The sequence below is a fragment of the Salvelinus namaycush genome, unplaced genomic scaffold (assembly GCF_016432855.1).
Source record: "Salvelinus namaycush isolate Seneca unplaced genomic scaffold, SaNama_1.0 Scaffold277, whole genome shotgun sequence".
Lineage (NCBI taxonomy): Eukaryota > Metazoa > Chordata > Actinopteri > Salmoniformes > Salmonidae > Salvelinus > Salvelinus namaycush.
In genome coordinates, this window is record NW_024059641.1 from 110055 (window position 1) to 132794 (window position 22740).

At 40.0% G+C, this 22740-nt stretch overlaps 1 protein-coding gene and 1 pseudogene across 1 annotated transcript in view; one reads left to right on the forward strand and one right to left on the reverse strand.

The window, feature by feature from the left end:
* Positions 1-22740, forward strand: part of LOC120039524 (zinc finger protein 271-like) — a gene marked incomplete at its 3' end in the record, with an annotated part of 57045 nt that overhangs the window by 18761 nt on the left and 15544 nt on the right. The window lies entirely within an intron of this gene.
* LOC120039520 lies at positions 19326-22066 on the reverse strand (annotated as a pseudogene).

Consider the following 22740-nt stretch of genomic DNA (forward strand, 5'->3'; position numbering starts at 1 on the left):
CTATCATCCAGAAGGCGAGGTCAGTACAGGTGCATCAAAGCTGGGACCGAGAGACAGAAGCTGTTTTTCCATCACTAACACAGAGAGGCTGCTGCCTACATACACAGACTTGAAATCATTGGCCACTTCAAGGAATGGAACACTAGTCACTTTAATAATGTTTACATATCTGGCATTACTCATCTCATATGTATATACTGTATTCTATCCTATTCTACTGTATCTTAGTCTCATCTCATATGTATATACTGTATTCTATCCTATTCTACTGTATCTGTCTATGTCACTCTGACATCGCTTGTCCATATATTTATATATTCTTATTCCATTACTTAGATTTGTGTGTATTAGGTATTTGTTGTGAAATTGTTAGATATTACTGCATTGTTGGAGCTAGGAACACAAGCATTTAGTTAGATATTACTGCACTGTTGGAGCTAGGAACACAAGCATTTAGTTAGATATTACTGTTGGAGCTAGGAACACAAGCATTTGGTTAGATATTACTGTACTGTAGGAGCTAGGAACACAAGCATTTAGTTAGATACTACTGCACTGTTGGAGCTAGGAACACAAGCATTTAGTTAGATACTACTGCACTGTTGGAGCTAGGAACACAAGCATTTGGTTAGATATTACTGCACTATTGGAGCTAGGAACACAAGCATTTGGTTAGATATTACTGCACTGTTTGAGCTAGGAACACAAGCATTTAGTTAGATATTACTGCACTGTTGGAGCTAGGAACACAATCATTTGGTTAGATATTACTGCACTGTTGGAGCTAGGAACACAAGCATTTGGTTAGATATTACTGCACTGTTGGAGCTAGGAACAGAAGCATTTCACTACACCAGCAATAACATCTGTATGTGACAAATAACATTTGATTTATTATGAAGGTCATTTGTGTCAAATGTACTTTCCCCCACTCATTCACCCCATCTCTTTACATTGCTTATGTATATTCAGTGGCCTGACTGCATTCAGACTGTCAAAAGCCCATCCTGGTAGATGTGAACCTAATGCAGCTTGGAGTGATCAGATGACAGAAGTCACATTTAGGTGCCAGGTGTAACTGAGGCCATAGATGCTCCATATCCATTACTTTGAGTGTTTTATATAATATGACTAAATGTGTTTCTGTGTTGCAGGGGCAGTCAAGAAATGGAACGGCAAGGCCACAGAACATGACATAAGCAGAGCTGTGGGAGACCACCTCAAGCCCCTGGTAGAGCCGGGGGTGGTGTTTACCACTCCACCAGCAGAGCTGTGGGAGACCACCTCAAGCCCCTGGTAGAGCCGGGGGTGGTGTTTACCACTCCACCAGCAGAGCTGTGGGAGACCACCTCAAGCCCCTGGTAGAGCCGGGGGTGGTGTTTACCACTCCACCAGCAGAGCTATGGGAGACCACCTCAAGCCCCTGGTAGAGCCGGGGGTGGTGTTTACCACTCCACCAGCAGAGCTGTGGGAGACCACCTCAAGCCCTTGGTAGAGCCGGGGGTGGTGCTTACCACTCCACCAGCAGAGCTGTGGGAGACCACCTCAAGCCCCTGGTAGAGCCGGGGGTCGTGTTTACCACTCCACCACACCTTCAGCAGGCTGGAAAAGTGGGATTGATACTGTTTTTCATACTAAGATGGAGGGTCTGTTGATTGATCAGTCATTGGGTTCATTTGGTGAAATCAAATCAAGCTTTTTTTATACAGCACATTTCAGACATGGATGCAACACAATGGCTTCACAGGAGAAAACAATGAAAATATACAGAAATATTTAGTACACAACATAAGACTAACAACTGAAAGACTAATGAACATTAAGGAAATGCCATTGATTAAAATATTAATTGGATGCAATATCCAACCCAAAATATAAGCTTGTTTTTTAGGAGGGGTTCTGAAAGACACTATGGGGGTGTCCTCTGAAAATTGACAAGTAACAACAACTGGGACCTAAAAGACACCAACCATGAGACCCACTAAATCTGCCCAAGAAGAGGCAAACAAAAGAAAAACCCACACCAAACTTAAAGACAGGAAGCAAACCAAAAAGGTGGAGCAACTAAAGGTGTTGACTCTCCACAACTATCAAGACAACTGGAGCACTGGGCCAGACACTCTTAAATAGAACCTGGACCAGCTCAGGTGAAACACCTTCCCACTAACGAGATGGACAAGCCAGCACAGGTGTAACACATACTGACTAACGAGGTGACACCAATCAGTGCGTCCTACGTGCTAACGAGCTATACGTGCTAAAGTCCAACCTCAAAACATAAATGGAAAAACCAAAAGCTTAAGAGAATGCTCACCACCAACAGAAAACAACTTCCATGTCACATTATAATCAACTACAATGCTTCACCATCACCAATATAAACATGGTGTCTGTCTAACAACAACTAAAAACAATATTTATTTTTCCCACAGAGAAACCTAAAACTCACTAACTTCTAGAACTCTCGTCCCCTTGAAACGAGCCCAAACAAAACTCCTCTCCAATACGGAAAAACAGTCAAAATAAATTGTGATCCATGGCAACGCACTGGCTAAACGCAAAACATTTTGACTGCCCACCCTTGAGACAATCAGCAACCAGGTTGTTCTCACCACAGACATGTCTGATTTCAAGAGGAAACTCCTGCAATATCCCTAGTAATTTTCCACCTCACTGCAGAGCTTCTCTCTCTTCTCAGGGTTCACTAGATAGGCATGTTGTTGGATCTGGGCCCAGTCCCCAATGTCATGCTCTAGTACATTTGGTTTGGCACATGTGAGAATTAACCCTGCTATTCTAAAAACAGGGCAACAATGTCAATATAATTGTACCCAAAAAACTGTCAGTTGGTTGCATGAATAATTTTCATTACTAAATGTTATATGAAATATTTGATTGCATAGTATTATTTTCAACGGCTTTTCAATTACATTTTGCTAGGTGGGATAACCCCAATGTCAAAACACAGTTTTAACGTGTCCAAATCAATAACCAATATGCAGAAACAGTTTGGGATAAATTGAAAACCTAAACATAACATGTGGTATATACACAAACTTCTGCCACAATAATCATATTACTTAAACAAGCTCCTTAAAAACTGCACAAGCACCAGAAACAGTGTTGTTTTGACAAGTAGCAATAAATCACTGATATCGATTAGGGGGGAAATCAGGTTGTAGGTGCTGTTGAAACTAACAACAACTAAAACACATGGAAATGGGAGATATCTTTAACCTCACTGGTTAGAGGACACCCCGCAGAAGACAGTCAGCTACATTTTGGAGTGATGCATTTAAATGTAGAGGTCGCTAAACAAAGGAACACAACACTTATTTGTCATCACTCATCAATATTATGTTGAAATCAGTTGATTCTGGGAATAATGTGTACATCACTGGTTAGAGGACAACTCTTTTTTTGTTAGTCACTGTGTTAAATCACATAAATAGTACTCTTTCAATTCAGAGCCTGGATTTCCCCCAATGAGCCTAATATCCATATCATGTTGAAATCAATTGATAAGGGGGCAAACGTTTAGGGTTCTACATTGTGACATTCTGACTGCAGAGTATATTAATATACTATATATTAAAACATTCTACATTGAGACATTAAAATACTCCTACTACAATGTTAAAACATTCTACATTGTGACATTAATTCATTGATATCATGAAACAACTCCTTCATATATACATTTTCTGATGTTGATCAGAGATCTTTTATCAGATTATCTCTGGTCACAGCTAAGAGGTTTCTCACCTGTGTGTGTTCTCTGGTGTTGTACTAGGCTGTTTGACTGAGTAAAACTCTTCCCACATTGATCACAGCCATAAGATTTCTCTCCTGTGTGTGTTCTATGGTGTATAGTTAGATAGCTAGAAGTAGAAAAACTCTTCCCACATTGATCACAGCGAGGATTCTCACCTGTGTGTGTTCTATGGTGTAAAGTTAGATAGCTAGAAGAAGAAAAACTCTTCCCACATTGATTACAGCTATATGGTTTCTCTCCTGTGTGTGTTCTCTGATGTATATTTAGATAGCTAGAAGAAGAAAAACTCTTCCCACATTGATCACAGCTAAATTGTTTCTCTCCTGTGTGTATTCTCTGGTGCACTGTCAGAGCGCTAGAATTACTCAAACTCTTACCACACTGATTACAGCTATAAGGTTTCTCTCCTGTGTGTGTTCTATGGTGTATAGTTAGATAGCTAGAAGAAGAAAAACTCTTCCCACATTGATCACAGCTAAACGGTTTCTCTCCTGTGTGTATTCTCTGGTGCACTGTCAGATCTCCAGATTGAATAAAACTCTTCCCACATTGTCCACAGCTAAAAGGTTTCTCTCCTGTGTGTGTTCTATGGTGTATTGTTAGATAGCTAGAAGAAGAAAAACTCTTCCCACATTGATCACAGCTAAACGGTTTCTCTCCTGTGTGTATTCTCTGGTGCACTGTCAGATCTCCAAATTGACTAAAACTCTTCCCACATTGATCACAGCTATAACGTTTCTCTCCTGTGTGTGTTCTCTGGTGTGAAGTCAGCTGGCTAGATGTAGTAAAACTCTTCCCACATTGACCACAGCTATAAGGTTTCTCTCCTGTGTGTGTTCTGAGGTGTACAGTCAGCTGGCTGGATTTAGCAAAACTCTTCCCACATTGATCACAGCTATATGGTTTCTCTCCTGTGTGTGTTCTCTGGTGTTCAATCAGATGGCTGGATTTAGCAAAACTCTTCCCACATTGAGCACAGCTATATGGTTTCTCTCTTGTGTGAATTATTTGATGTATTTTAAGTTTTACTGAGGAGTTTAATCTCTTCCCACAGTCAGAGCAGCAGTGAGTTATCTTCCCTGTGGATCTCTGCGGGTGTTTCTTGAGGTGTTCTGATGTGGAGAGACTCTTCTCTGACCCTTCAGCATCATGTTGTTGTTGAGGCTCCCCAGAGGATCCACGATAGTCACGTCTCTCTCCTGTGTGAACAACAAGTCAGACAGATGGTTTAAGGCCCACAACAGCAGAAATCCACTGTTTATTTGAGGTAAAAGGCGATGCCCAGAGCGTACCCATGAAGTTGTACAACAATTGATGTCTGTTAAATTATTTTACAATTGTCTTAAGACAGTCAAGACCTAAGCAGTGTGCCAGACGACCTTTGGTCTCCAAAAAGGACCCCTCTGTGTTCTGTGCTAAAATTGCAGCGATGCACATGCATTGTAATTGTAAGGTTCGGTTGAATCTCCTATATGTTTGTGTTATTGTCGCAAATCAACTGCTTTATACTGAAACACTTCAACCAGTAAAATGTTCTTTGGCTAGCGTTGCCATCAGCCTGAAACTGAGGGTTTGTACATTAAGTGTTTAACAAATTGGCCCATAATTTCACATAACAACAACATAGACCTACTGTAGGACCCATAACTTCACCTAACAACAACATAGACCTACTGTAGGACCCATAACTTCACCTAACAACAACATAGACCTACTGTAGAACCCATAACTTCACCTAACAACAACATAGACCTACTGTAGGACCCATAACTTCACCTAACAACAACATAGACCTACTGTATGACCCATAACTTCACCTAACAACAACATAGACCTACTGTAGGACCCATAACTTCACCTAACAATAACATCGACCTACTGTAGGACCCATAACTTCACCTAACAACAAGATAGACCTACTGTAGGACCCATAACTTCACCTAACAATAACATAGACCTACTGTAGGACCCATAACTTCACCTAACAACAACATAGACCTATGACAATAAATAATTTAATATTTACAGGTGAAACATGGAAACTAAAATGTCTTTGTCATGACATTTCATAACCTGATCACCAGATAATTTTGTGAATAATCCCACTAGGCTACTCTGTAATGTGATGTCATTCTAAATGTCCTGAATAACGAAAAATAGCTCTGTGTGTAGTACAATAGCCCATCCATCAAGGAACAGTTCTCTACACATTATGAGCAAAGTATCTCTGTGTCCAAACAGACTAACGAGAACCTACTGTAAATCAAGCAGACAATAACACAATATAAACATCAATTTGTTAGGGATGTTGGATCCAACGTGGAGCACGGCATAACTGTCTTTACCAGAGTAATGAATGAAGAAGCACTTTGGTTGTTGTTGCATGTCGTGATGTTTGTCATGTGACTGGCATTCAGAAAATGATTTCCTGGATCAGCTGATGATAGTTGAGCATGTGACTGTTACTAAATTGCTACAGTATTAAGAATTATGTGTAATTATTGAACCAGTTATATGCATATCATATTTTCTGGGCCTGAGTAGCAGGCAGTTTAATTTGGGCACGCTTTACATCCAAAATTCCAAACGCTGCCCCCTACCCTAGAGAAGTTAAGCTCGAGACCTTGGGTCTCGACCCCGCCCTGTGCAACTGGGTCCTGGACTTTCTGACCGGCTGCCCCCAGGTGGCGAAGGTAGGAAACAATATCGTCACCCCGTTGATCCTCAACACTGGGGCCCCACAAGGGTGCGTTCTGAGCCCTCTCCTGTACTCCCTGTTCACCCATGACTGTGTGGCCATGCACGCATCCAACTCAATCATCAAGTTGGCAGACAACGCTACAGTGGTCGGCTTGATTACCAACAACGACGAGACGACCCACAGGGAAGAGGTGAGGGCACTCGGAGTGTGGTGTCAGGAAAATAACCTCTCACTCAACATCAACAAAACAAAAGGAGATGATCGTGGACTTCAGGAAACTGCAGAGGGAGCACCCCCCTATCCACATCGACGGGACAGTAGTGGAGAAGGTGGAACGTTTTTAGTTCCTCGGCGTACACATCACAGACAAACTGAAATGGTCCACCCACACAGACAGTGTGGTGAAGAAGGCGCAACAGCGACTCTTCAACCTCAGGAGGCTGAAGAAATTTGTCTTGTCACCGAACACACTCACAAACTTTTACAGATGCACAATCGAGAGCATCCTGTCGGGCTGTATCACCGCCTGGTATGGCAACTGCACCGCCCTCAACCGCAAGACCCTCCAGAGGGTGGTCCGGTCTGCACAAGGCATCACCGGGGCAAACTACCTGCCCTCCAGGACACCTACACCACTCGATGTCACAGGAAGGCCAAAAAGATCATCAAGGACAACAACCACCCGAGCCACTGCCTGTTCACACCGCTATCATCCAGAAGGCGAGGTCAGTACAGGTGCATCAAAGCTGGGACCGAGAGACTGAAAAACAGCTTCTATCTCAAGGCCATCAGACTGTTAAACAACCATCACTAACATAGAGAGGCTGCTGCCAACATACAGACTAAATCTCTGGCCACTTTAATAAATGGACTTAATAAAAGGTATCACTAGTCACTTTAAATAACGCAACTTTAATAATGTTCACATATGCTACATTACTCTCATATGTATATACAGTATATGTATATACTCATATGTATATACAGTATTCTATACCATCTACTGCATCTGCCTATGACGCACGGCCATCGCTCATCCATGTATTTATATGTACATATTCTTATTCATCCCTTACATTTGTGTGTATAAGGTAGTTGTTGTGAATTTGTTAGATTACTTGTTAGATATTACTGCATTGTCGGAACTAGAAGCACAAGCATTTCGCTACAGTCGCATTAACATCCGCTAACCATGTGTATGTGACCATTAACATCCGCTAACCATGTGTATGTGACCATTAACATCCGCTAACCATGTGTATGTGACCATTAACATCCGCTAACCATGTGTATGTGACCATTAACATCCGCTAACCATGTGTATGTGACCATTAACATCCGCTAACCATGTGTATGTGACCATTAACATCTGCTGACCATGTGACCATTAACATCTGCTAACCATGTGTATGTCACCATTAACATCTGCTAACCATGTGTATGTGACCATTAACATCCGCTAACCATGTGTATGTGACCAATAACATTTGATTTGCCCTGACCCCTCATTGTCTTTTGTTTGAGACCCTCCTGTCAAGGTTGAGTAAGGACTAGTCTACCTGGTTACACATATAGAAGTAGGACTAGTCTACCTGGTTACACATATAGAAGTAGGATTAGTCTACCTGGTTACACATATAAAAGTAGGACTAGTCTACCCGGTTACACACATAGAAGTAGGACTAGTCTACCCGGTTACACATATAGAAGTAGGACTAGTCTACCTGGTTACACATATAGAAGTAGGACTAGTCTACCTGGTTATACATATAGAAGTAGGACTAGTCTACCTGGTTACACATATAGAAGTAGGACTAGTCTACCTGTTTACACATATAGAAGTAGGACTAGTCTACCTGGTTACACATATAGAAGTAGGACTAGTCTACCTGGTTACACATATAGAAGTAGGACTAATCTACCTGGTTACACATATAGAAGTAGGACTAGTCTACCTGGTTACACATATAGAAGTAGGACTAGTCTACCTGGTTACACATATAGAAGTAGGACTAGTCTACCTGGTAACACATATAGAAGTAGGACTAGTCTACCTGGTTACACATATAGAAGTAGGACTAGTCCACCTGGTTACACATATAGAGGTAGGACTAGTCTACCTGGTTACACATATAGAAGTAGGACTAGTCTACCTGGTTACACATATAGAAGTAGTACTAGTCTACCTGGTTACACATATAGAAGTAGGACTAGTCTACCTGGTTACACATATAGAAGTAGGACTAGTCTACCTGGTTACACATATAGAAGTAGGACTAGTCTACCTGTCCTGAGCACAAATGTAGGCTTATAAATGTTCCCATTTGGGGATGTCTGATAGTATCTCTGATTGTCTTAACGCACCACCACTAATGAGTTGTGGAGCCTCTCAAAGCACATTTCTCTTCACCTCTAACAGCATATAAACAAAGTCTAATCAAAATCAATTGCAAATGAGAATAACTCCTCAAAGTATTTGAAAAACATTTCCAGCTCTCGCCCTTTCGATAACCACTCGGCACAAAAAGGAAAAACGTAATGCGCTGATCCAGTGGAAATGTCAAAACACCTGATTACTTCTTATCCCTTTCACAAATAGCCTACAGCTGTGTCGGTCGAGAACTCACTGGCACGGGAAACTGAGGGCCCAGAATATTTTATACAATGTTTCAAGTTCGTTATAGACAGGCCATGTGATTTATAGGACAGTTATTTGCAATGTTTTTATTTGTTATGTAGGCTAGTTTTTACATAATTGGCAATGGCAATGAAAGTTACTTTTAGATTTGTATCATTTTCATTTAGATAGAATGTAGATTAATCACAGACAATGATTTTGAGATACTATTATAAATGAAATTAAACTGTTCCAGTAAAATGAACATATGAAAATCATAACTGGCACCAGATCAGTAGAAATGGTAAGATACATTTGCACTCCAAATGTAGGTTGCCGACTGCTTGTGTAGCCGATTACCAGCAACGTCAGAATTTATGAAGGCCAGCAGGAGGAGGTGGATCGGGAAGAGTTTATTCTCTTCTGGTTGGGCTATATTGATGTAATGGCATGAAAATAAATGCTGAATATTATACAATGACTTATCAACAGCTCTAACAATTTCCTGTGGGGGTCAAATTGGTAATTCTAGAATATATATATTCTAATTCTACACTGGTAATTCTAGAATATACTATATAGCCTAGAAACCTGGTTAAACTATCATTATGACATCATGGATGAATTCTAGAATATACTATATATCCTAGAAACCTGGTTAAACTATCACTATGACATCATGGATGAATTCTAGAATATACTACACTGCTCAAAAAAATAAAGGGAACACTTAAACAACACAATGTAACTCCAAGTCAATCACACTTCTGTGAAATCAAACTGTCCACTTAGGAAGCAACACTGATTGACAATAAATTTCACATGCTGTTGTGCAAATGGAATAGACAAAAGGTGGAAATTATAGGCAATTAGCAAGACACCCCCAAAAAAGGAGTGATTCTGCAGGTGGTGACCACAGACCACTTCTCTTCCTATGCTTCCTGGCTGATGTTTTGGTCACTTTTGAATGCTGGCGGTGATCTCACTCTAGTGGTAGCATGAGACGGAGTCTACAACCCACACAAGTGGCTCAGGTAGTGCAGTTCATCCAGGATGGCACATCAATGCGAGCTGTGGCAAAAAGGTTTGCTGTGTCTGTCAGCGTAGTGTCCAGAGCATGGAGGCGCTACCAGGAGACAGGCCAGTACATCAGGAGACGTGGAGGAGGCCGTAGAAGGGCAACAACCCAGCAGCAGGACCGCTACCTCCGCCTTTGTGCAAGGAGGTGCACTGCCAGCGCCCTGCAAAATGACCTCCAGCAGGTCACAAATGTGCATGTGTCTGCTCAAACGGTCAGAAACAGACTCCATGAGGGTGGTATGAGGGCCCGACGTCCACAGGTGGGGGTTGTGCTTACAGCCCAACACCGTGCAGGACGTTTGGCATTTGCCAGAGAACACCAAGATTGGCAAATTCGCCACTGGCGCCCTGTGCTCTTCACAGATGAAAGCAGGTTCACACTGAGCACATGAGCACATGTGACAGACGTGACAGAGTCTGGAGACGCCGTGGAGAACGTTCTGCTGCCTGCAACATCCTCCAGCATGACCGGTTTGGCGATGGGTCAGTCATGGTGTGGGGTGGCATTTCTTTGTGGGGCCGCACAGCCCTCCATGTGCTCGCCAGAGGTAGCCTGACTGCCATTAGGTACCGAGATGAGATCCTCAGACCCCTTGTGAGACCATATGCTGACACATGCACATTTGTGGCCTGCTGGAGGTCATTTTGCAGGGCTCTGGCAGTGCACCTCCTTGCACAAAGGCGGAGGTAGCGGTCCTGCTGCTGGGTTGTTGCCCTCCTACGGCCTCCTCCACGTCTCCTGATGTACTGGCCTGTCTCCTGGTAGCGCCTCCATGCTCTGGACACTACGCTGACAGACACAGCAAACCTTTTTGCCACAGCTCGCATTGATGTGCCATCCTGGATGAACTGCACTACCTGAGCCACTTGTGTGGGTTGTAGACTCCGTCTCATGCTACCACTAGAGTGAGATCACCGCCAGCATTCAAAAGTGACCAAAACATCAGCCAGGAAGCATAGGAACTGAGAAGTGGTCTGTGGTCACCACCTGCAGAATCACTCCTTTTTTGGGGGTGTCTTGCTAATTGCCTATAATTTCCACCTTTTGTCTATTCCATTTGCACAACAGCATGTGAAATTTATTGTCAATCAGTGTTGCTTCCTAAGTGGACAGTTTGATTTCACAGAAGTGTGATTGACTTGGAGTTACATTGTGTTGTTTAAGTGTTCCCTTTATTTTTTTGAGCAGTGTATATATCCTAGAAACCTGGTTAAACTATCATTATGCCATCATGGATGAATTCTAGAATATACTATATATCCTAGAAACCTGGTTAAACTATCATTATGACATCATGGATGAATTCTAGAATATACTATATATCCTAGAAACCTGGTTAAACTATCATTATGACATCATGGATGAATTCTAGAATATACTATATAGAAATAATATATGAACTTAGCTCATGAGGCATGTGTTGTGTTCTTCAAGAAACAATGGCTAAAAATAAATAATAAAAAAAATCTAAATATGGATGTGGTAATTTCAGATTTCCCCTTTAACACCACACATCCTTCCAGTTCTCTGCTGCCAGTGACTGGAACGAATTTCAAAAATCGCTGAAGCTGGAGACTTATATTTCCCTCACCAACTTTAAACATCAGCTATCTGCTCATTTATCCCTCCAGTGTTAATCTGCTAAATTGTAATTCTTCGCTACTATGGCCTATTTATTGCCTACCTCCTCATGCCTTTTGCACACACTATATATAGACTTTCTTTTTTTCTACTGTCATTGACTTGTTTATTGTGTTATTGGCTTGTTTATTGTATGCTATTCCATGTGTAACTCTGTGTTGTTGTCTGTGTCACACTGCTTTGCTTCATCTTGGCCAGGTCGCAGTTGTAAACGAGAACTTGTTCTCAACTGGCCTACCTGGTTAAACTATCATTATGACACCATAGCCTACCTGGATAAACTATCATTATGACATCATGGTCACCTGGTTAAACTATCATTATGACATCATGGCCAACTGGTTAAACTATCATTATGACATCATAGCCACCTGGTTAAATAAAGGTGAAATAAAAAAAAATGAAACATCAGTTCAACAACTGCAGAGTTTGTGTCTCTGTTTTTAAGACAGTACTTACTAGTGTTAATCAGGGAACGGTCTCTCAAAAACATCTTATGGCTAAGTTCATCCTTAGAACCATTGGATGCCTTAAGATGCGTTTGGGAAACCGGGCCCAGATATCCAGTTTCCTCCTCCTCCTTTTTCGATCTGACAGTCATCTCCCCCTCCTCCTCTTTCACCCCAAAAGCTGCATCTTCCTCTTCTTTTACTGTAAAATCCTCCTCCTCTTTGAACGCGTCTTCCTCTTCTTTCACTGAAACGTCTTTATATTCTTGTTTAACTGTAACAGCCTCACCCTCTAATTCTTGTTTTACTGTGACATCCTCCTCTTCCTCCTCTTTCACCAGAGCTTCTTTCTCCGTCCAGCAGTCCTCCTCTTCATTAACAAGAGAGTAGCTTAGTGACCTCATGGTTGGAGATGTTAGCTAGCTAGGCTAATGCTAACTTAACCAGCCCGCTAGATGAATGAAAACAATACCGTAAATATGAAAATTATGAAATTAAAAAGGATAACTAACTAGACGACAGAAGTGGGTTTAAAATACAGTGGCTAATATACACTAAAGCGTCTAAAGAGCTTTATTGGTTGGTCTATTTTGACTTGCAAGCTACAGAGGTGGCTGAATTACTTTTGCTGCTGTTGAAAGAAGCGTTCCGTCCACTAGATTATACGTCACAGTAGCAGCATTGCCTTAAAGTCGCAGACCGCAATCTGCTAAATGGACTGGGTAACGCAGTTGAGTAAAATGTAAATTAAATTTTCAGACAAAAGTAGGTAGGAATCAGGAACATAGCTAGTCCTAAAATATTAATTAGCCCCCCTCCCTAAATAATTTAAAATCAGTCAATATATCTTTTCTGTGATTTCTTATTTTCGTCAACCGTTCCATCGCATCTTAAACATTTTCCTGGGCCGGCACTAGGACCGGGGGAGGCTGCTGCTGCGCTAGTGACTGTTAGACTTTCTTCAACATAGATGGCGGACAGAAATACTAGGAGAGAGTGGTAACCCTACACAGAACTGAAGTGGATCAAAGATGGCGGACAGAGATACTAGGATGGAAGCAAATTTAAGGGATTATAACGTCATAACCAATCATGCAAAAACATGTACAGTTGACAGGAATGTTAGTTCATGTAGAGACAAACGATTATGCATTTTTTAAATCATAGTTCATTTACGAAAATCGTGATTTAGCCAGCTAGCTGACTAGCTAACATTAGCCAGCTAGCTTTATGGGTGTTGTGACATGAGTATGAATTTGTAATTCTGGTTGTTTTAGGGACTCCTGAAACAACCAGCAAACCAGACTGTCGTTTTGGGAAACAGTGGATGTATAGAATCTAGCTAGCTGAAGAATTTACTGCAAATTGAATGTACAATTTTGTAAGCTTGCCTTGATGATATTTGCTATGCAGATAGATGAAATCACGTAGCTAGCTATGTTCTTGCTTATTGTGCAGTGGATGATTAAAATCCCTGTATACCCATGGATGTGTAGCTAGCTATCTAGCCGATCTGTGTATGGACCCAAACGTTTGGTATACATATTAGTTCAGAACCTAGCTATGAACCTCAGCTATCATAGCCAGGTGTATCAACTTCAAAACAGTCTGAATGACATTAATGAAGCCTATGGATTGAGTAGAATATAATATCATGTTGTGCCAAGGATGCAAGTCGAATATACATGTAGTTATTACCATGCATGAGATCCCCACATTGTAGCCTGTACATTTAATATATTCACTGATCATGTACTCTACCTTGGCAAATAAAGGTGCAGTTTAGGTATGAATGTCTTTGAGATTATTTTTCAGTCATATCCAATACCAGGAGAATCAAATTCCAGTCTTTGAAAGACGCTGTGTCTGCATGGATGTATTACAATTATACACTTCAACAGTGTTTACCAATCTTGGTCCTGGGACATCAATGGTTACATATTGTAACTAATAGATTAGAAATAAGATTTAACTAGTTAATTCATATATACAGAAACATAATGTTAAAAAACAGTACACTACACTTCCTATGCATCATGTAAATACTCTAACACCGGTTCATCTCAACATCTAATGCCCTTCATCTGCATTGATCTGATAAACACAGGATAGGTGGAGTATTTCATCACATTACACTTCATTTCAACCAGTAGAGAATGTGAAACGCTTGATTGAAAAGCTCATTATCCAAGTGTTATAAATACAAGTTCAATCTGTCCTTCAATGCACATCTGTTGTGCATTATAAAAACAGAGGAAGAAAGAGGAGGTGGAGAGAGAGGTGTAAAAGACAGAAAGGGAAAGAGGTAAGCACATAGGAGCAGGGAAGGCAGCACATGATTAATGAATCACAGTGCTACCTAAATATTCTCTCAGTTCATCACAATTACATAATAGTGTCTCTAGTCGGCCCACAGGTTATCTTAAAAGCAGGTGAGGTGGCGATGATGTGACTGGGGGTTGGCATCCTCTCACATCAAAACATATCTGCAGACGATAGACAGATGGAGAGAGAGAGCATGTTTAAGCCTTGTGTTTTTAGTTTTTATTCTAACATTGTTAGTCATCAATCAGGAGGTGAAATGCAAAACTGACCTTGGATCATTAACTCTGGGACTACCGCATCTCTCTGTATTTCAATGTAAAGCATCTCTTTAATAATACTTCCTGTATAATATAAACTGACCTGGGATCATTAACTCTGGGACTACTGCATCTCTGTCTGTGTTTTAATGTAAAGCATCTCTTTAATAATACTTCCTGTTGACCTGACCAAGTGACCTCTCACATCTGATCATGCCCTCTATGTAGCCAGTTCAGATGCAGGAGTGGTTCACCGACACAGCTGATATAACCTAGAGGATTTAGGGAGAAGGGGAGAGAGGGATGAAGTGAAGGAGAGAGACCGTTATTGAGAAAATAAGGTAGTTAAAGCCACAGTGTTCAACAGGAATCTGTGTGTGGCCTCACCTGGTGTCCACACCACACTAAGTGGCTGCAGAGTACTTTATGCTGAAAAACATGAACGGACACACAAGGACAAACAATGTAGCGTAGTTATAGAAATAATGAAGTGTCTTACTATTCTCCATGGTTGGCCCTCTTGCCTATTCTTTGAAGGTGGAAGGAGCCACAGTTATACACCTGAGCCTGCTTACTGCACAACACAATCCATCAATCAGATTGATACATGAGTGTGTAGGTGTGGGTTATAGGGTGTCTAATTCTTCTACATTTCTTCAATATGGGTGATTTAAAATAGCCTGTTTTGTTTTTGCACAGACATCACACCCTTACCTAAACAGCACCCTCACCTGAGAAGTGGAAATCAAAGGGAGAGAAACTGTGAATTGAATAACTGCAGTTGACATAGATAAGTAAATGGAAGAATACTCCTATTGCAATGTGAATGGCTCTTAAAAGAGCCTTTGGTTGTGCATAGTGTAGTCTATGGTGTTGCCAGGGAACAGCACCCTCTTTGAAGAAGTAGGAGGTGAAGACTCCTGCACACGGATTGCCTCTCTTGCTGCGTGGTTGGACCCCATCCTTGAAACATCCTGCAGAGCAGCAGACTCCTCCTCTGGGACACGGCGGCGAGCTGCAGATCCCCTCCTGGTCCTCGTGTCCATCCTCATGAAGTTACGCAGGACACAGGTAGCCTTCACACACCTGAATTCCTCCAGGAGGCAGTCCCAGATGACCCTGGTCACCCAACCTTGCAGTGCCCTACACAGCAACTGTAGGCAATCGTTTTGCAGGAATCTCCAGTTACAAGGTATCTGTAGGAATATGGAAGACAATGTAATTATTAGACTGTTACATCACCAGGTCATTGTGGATTACTAAAGTATAATATCCTTGATAACAAATCATAATAACATTGGATTGATAGATGCATGGGCACACATATGTACATGTGTAGCATGTGACAATAACAGGATCATATCAAGGATGGCATCACAAATGAATACATAAATACCACTTGAAGCTTGATGATGAGTTGATCATTTGAATCAGCTGTGCAGTGCTGAGGCAAAAACAACAATGTGCCTCTGAGTCCCCAGGACTGAGAACCACTATCATCCAGAAGGCGAGGTCAGTACAGGTACATCAAAGCCGGGACAGAGAGACTGAAAAACAGCTTCTATCTCAAGGCCATCAGACTGTTAAATAGCCATCAGTAGCACATCAGAGGCTGCTGCCTATATACATAGACTTGGAATCACTAGCCATTTTAAAAATGGAACACTAGTCACTTTAATAATGTTTACATATTTTGCATTACTCACCTGATATACTGTATTCTATCCTATTCTACTGTATCTAAGTCTATGTATTACTCATCTCATATGTATATACTGTATTCTATCCTATTCTACTGTATCTAAGTCTATGTATTACTCATCTCATATGTATATACTGTATTCTATCCTATTCTACTGTATCTTAGTCTATGCATTACTCATCTCATATGTATATACTGTATTCTATCCTATTCTACTCTATCTTAGTCTGGCATTACTCCCCTAAATTTGTATATATTTTTAATTCCATTCCTTTAGATGTGTGTATTGTTGTGAAGTTGTTCGATATTACTGCACTGTTGTCCTTGAGTGTCCCAGCCAGAGCCCGGACTTGAACCCGATCAAACATCTCTGGAGAGACATGAAAATAGCTGTGCAGCGACACTCCCCATCCAACCTAACAGAGCTTGAGAGGATCTCCAGAGAAGAATGGGAGAAACTCCCTAAGTAGAGGTGTGCCAAGCTTGTAGCGACATACCCAAGAAGACTCAAGGCTGTAATCGCTGCCAAAGGTGTTTCAACAAAGTACTGAGTAAAGGGTCTGAACACTTATGTAAATGTACGATTGGGCCGTAGTCATCACACTACCATGATTAGTAAGAACTAGGGTAGACTTATATGAATATTGTTATTTTATGATTCATACATACTTTCCTAACCCTAAAATGTACCTAAATAATCTACAAGATCAGAGTGTTTTTAAACCAGTTGGAGACGGATGATGACTTTCTTTAATTGATAGATTAGATTCTAGAACTAGATTCTGTTCTCTCCATTTAATTGATAGATTAGATTCTAGAACTAGATTCTGTTCTCTCCATTTAATTGATAGATTAGATTCTAGAACTAGATTCTGTTCTCTCCATTTAATTGATAGATTAGATTCTAGAACTAGATTCTGTTCTCTCCATTTAATTGATAGATTAGATTCTAGAACTAGATTCTGTTCTCTCCATTTAGTTGATAGATTAGATTCTAGAACTAGATTCTGTTCTCTCCATGTATTCTATAGAGTCTGTTGACAACATTCTAATTAAAAGGTATTCAAAGGTATTTAAAAGGCGTAAGATGAAATGTACTCTAAACCTACTGAATGAAAACTCCATGACAAAATCTGTTGGACAGCAATTGTGAGGGTTTTCAGCAAGGTAGCAACACATGCAGAGTGTGCGTAGGCAAGGCATCGAGATCGGCCCCGGTCTCCTGGTAAAACACAGACACCTCCTCCTACAGCATTTATGTTCATTTTGAGAAAGTGGCACTACAGTCTCCGGGTAAAAAACTACTTGTGGGTAAAAAAAACACAACACCTGTCTATGAATTTGAGAGGTTACATTTCTCCAGATACTCAACTAGTCTAAAGAAGGCCAGTTTTATTGCTTGTTTAATCAGGACAACAGTTTTCAGCTGTGCTAACATAATTGCAAAATGATTTTCTAATGATCAATTAGCCTTTTTTAAATGATAAAATTGGATTAGCTAACACAACGTGTCATTGGAACACAGGAGTAATGGTTGCTGGGCCTCTGTACGCCTATGCAGATATTCCATAAAAAATCTGCCGTTTCCAGCTACAATAGTCATTTACAACATTAACTATGTCTACACTGTATTTCTGATCAATTTTATGTTACTTTAATGGACAAAAAATAGCTTTCTTTAAAAAACAAGGTAATTTCTAAGTGAGCCCAACCTGTTGAACGGTAGTGTACCTCTACATCCTCCCATGTCACTGAACCATTGGTCAATAATTCCCTGTTACAGGAAAAACACTATTTCCATTGGTCAATAATTCCCTGTTACAGGAAAAACACTATTTCCATTGGTCAATAATTCCCTGTTACAGGAAAAACACTATTTCCATTGGTCAATAATTCCCTATTACAGATAAAACACTATTTCCATTGGTCAATAATTCCCTGTTACAGGAAAAACCCTATTTCCATTGGTCAATAATTCCCTGTTACAGGAAAAACACTATTTCCATTGGTCAATAATTCCCTGTTACAGGAAAAACACTATTTCCATTGGTCAATAATTCCCTATTACAGATAAAACACTATTTCCATTGGTCAATAATTCCCTATTACAGAAAAAACACTATTTCAATAAATAATTCAGTCAATAATTCCCTGTTACAGAAAAAACACTATTTACATTGATTACTGTATTGACCTCTCGCCCTCTGCCTCTCTCGTACTCTGCCTTGTGTATTTATCTTCTAAATATTATTATAGTCCCAACTTAGAATCAAATAGACTTCCCAAAGATAACATGTCATTTACTTAATTTCACCTTTATTTAATCAGAGATGTCAACTGAGAACCAATTCACATTTACAATGACAATCTGAATGAAGAAATACTAATATTAATCTATTTAATAATTAACATGTTTGAAATATCCCAATTATATAGTGAACAACATTTAGGGGTTTACATTTGCATTCAATCAATCTGAAATTCATAATCAAAACAAAATATTTGTATTACTATTTAATCCGATTTTCGACATGATCATGTCTTGAGTTGAACCCCAAAAAATGTAGACCTATTTTTCAGTATGATTTCATTCATAAAATAGGATTTAATGTAGCATGAACAAAAACACAATTTCTCAATCAAAAACACAAGTCAGAACACAGCCTCTCTATTCTCTTGTGTGTTTTCAGGTCCTCTGACTGGGAAAATGTCTTTTCACAATGAGAGCAGTGGTATGTTGTCTCCTCCTGTGTATTAGTATGTTGGAAAGGTTTTTCTCCTGTGTGTATTCTCTCATGCTTTTTCAGACTCCCTGACCACCTAAAACTCTTTTCACACTGGGAACATTGGAAAGGTTTTACCCCTGTGTGTTTTCTCTCATGCTTTTTCAGACTCCCTGACCACCTAAAACTCTTTTCACACTGGGAACATTGGAAAGGTTTTTCTCCTGTGTGTATTCTCTCATGCGCTTCAGGCTCCCTCGATGGGTAAAACTCTTTTCACAATTAGAACAGTGGTAAGGCTTTTCTCCTGTGTGTATTCTCTCATGCTCCTTCAGGCTCGCATAACACCTAAAATTCCTTCCACAGTGGGTACAGTGATAAGGCTTCTCTCCAGTGTGTCCCCTCTCATGCCTTTTCAAGCTCCCTAACCGGGTAAAACTCTTTTCACAACGGGAACATTGGTAAGGTTTTTCTCCTGAGTGTATTCTCTCATGCGCTTTCAGGCTTCCTCGATGGGTAAAACTCTTTTCACAATTGGAACAGTGGTAAGGCTTTTCTCCTGTGTGTATTCTCATGTGTATTTTCAGGTTCCCTAACCCAGTAAATATCTTTCCACACTGAGAGCAGTGGTAGGTCTTCCTATCTTCTGTGTGTATTTCTTCATGTTGTTTCAGGTACCGTAACTGGGTAAACCTCTTTCCACACTGGGAACATTGGAAACACCTTTCTCTTGTGTGTGTCCTCTCATGCTCTTTTAGGTTCCCTAACTTGGTAAAACTCTTTCCACAGCGGGAGCAATCGTAAGGGTTTTCTCCTGTGTGCGTTCTCTCATGTACTTTCAGGTTCCTTAACCACTTAAAACTCTTTTCACACTGGGAACAGAGGTGTTGTCTTGCTGGTTTGGAGGTCTCTGGGTCTGGTTCCCCTGAAGGACTCTTCCCGCTGTCAGAGTGAGAGTCTGGTCCCTCTCCTACCAAAGACAAACAGAGTATTTAGTTAAATACTAAACAGAGAACTGAATTAAACCTCCATAAAATAAAACTGTCTTCCTGTGAGGCTAGATTCCTCAAAAACCTGAAGTCAGTTTTCAGAACATTCCATCAATAAAAACTTGGTGGCCGCCCTAATAATAATAATAGATAATGTCATGTTTATAGGCTGAACAGAGCTCTATAATAATAGATAATGTCATGTTTATAGGCTGAGCAGAGTTCTATAATAATAGATAATGTCATGTTTACAGGCTGAACAGAGCTCTATAATAATAGATAATGTCATGTTTATAGGCTGAACAGAGCTCTATAATAATAGATAATGTCATGTTTATAGGCTGAACAGAGCTCTATAATAATGCCATATTTACAGGCTGAGCAGAGCTCTATAATAATAGATAATGTCATGTTTATAGGCTGAGCAGAGCTCTATAATAATAGATAATGTCATGTTTATAGGCTGAGCAGAGCTCTATAATAATAGATAATGTCATGTTTATAGGCTGAGCAGAGCTCTATAATAATAGATAATGTCATGTTTATAGGCTGAGCAGAGATCTATAATAATAGATAATGTCATGTTTTAGGCTGAGCAGAGCTCTATAATAATAGATAATGTCATGTTTATAGGCTGAACAGAGATCTATAATAATAGATAATGTCATGTTTTAGGCTGGGCAGAGCTCTATAATAATAGATAATGTCATGTTTATAGGCTGAACAGAGCTCTATAATAATAGATAATGTCATGTTTATAGGCTGAACAGAGATCTATAATAATAGATATTGTCATGGTTACAGGCTGAACAGAGCTCTATAATAATAGATAATGTCATGTTTATAGGCTGAACAGAGATCTATAATAATAGATAATGTCATGGTTACAGGCTGAGCTCTTATCTGTCTATAGCTTGACAACATTCAACAATTTCTTTCCTTTTTGGTTACTAAGCAACAGTTCTATCAACATTTAGCATTTAAACTAACAACATTAGCAAACCCGTTAGCTATATTTCAGAGGATAAAAGTTGGATATGAAATGAAATGTGTCACGCAGTCGAATTTTACAATATACAGAATGTCCCACAAAATGTGTACATATTACTCGTTTGAAAACTCTCAAAACCTAACTTAACTAAAACCTAACTTAACTAAAACCTAACTTAACTAAAACCTAACTTAACTACAACCTAACTTGACTAAAACCTAACTTGACTAAAACCTAACTTAACTACAACCTAACTTAACTACAACCTAACTTAACTACAACCTAACTTAACTACAACCTAACTTAACTACAACCTAACTTAACTACAACCTAACTTGACTACAACCTAACTTGACTACAACCTAACTTGACTAAAACCTAACTTGACTAAAACCTAACTTAACTACAACCTAACTTAACTACAACCTAACTTAACTACAACCTAACTTAACTACAACCTAACTTAATTTACATGAATTACAATGAAAATCGGTGGTCAGCTAGCTAGAAGGGTGTATGTAGTCGTAGTTAATATTATTATTGTTTCTTGTTGACTATTTTAATATAAATCATTCACGGTAAGGTAGTTATGTTGGATAAATAAAACACATAAGAAGCCGTATGTATCTTACATTAAAGGGCCAATGCAGCCGTTTTTAATCTCAACATCAAATCCTTTCTGGGTAACGATGAAGTAGCTTCCTGGTTTTGTTTTCAAAGATGTCCACTGTCTGGGTGTTCACTCCCCCCACGGGTTACTATAGCAACACACATCACCCTCACGGGTTACTATAGCAACACACATCACTCCTCATGGTTACTATAGCAACACACATCCCGTGTCATTTATATCTTGTTTGTCAATTCTGAGTGACATTAAAGTTGTGAATTTGCTAATCCATTGTTAAGGTTTTGTTGGTGACCCGCTCTTTGGTGGTATACACATCTTACAGTGTAGTTATCAATTCCTACATTAAATAATAACACATTCAAGCATCAACATTCAATAGAACGCTGCTTTAAAACCACGCATCAGTTCATCAATAGTTTGTGCTCCTGTTTTTAAGACAGTACTTACTGGTCTTAATCAGATCGCCTGTCTCCTCCTCCTGTTCTTGTTCTTCCTTCTCCTCTTTCAATGTGACAGTAATCTCCCCTTCCTTCTTTCACTCTGAACGTGTCTTCCTCTTCTTTAACTGAAACGTCTTTCTCTTCTTCTTTCACTGTAACAGCCTCATCCTCTACTTCTTGTTTTACTGTAACATCCTCCTCCTCTTTCACAACAACGTCCAGCAGACCCCCTCTTCTTTAACTGGAGGGGGGATGTTTAGGGAGCTCATGGTCGGAGATGTTAGCTAGCTAGTTAGCATTAGCGACTAGCCTAGCGCTAGGCAAATTTAAGACGTCTGCCTGACTAACAACGTAAATATGAAAATAAATGGGGCAACTCGCTCTAAAACAGAAGTATGTCTAAAACACATAGGCAAAT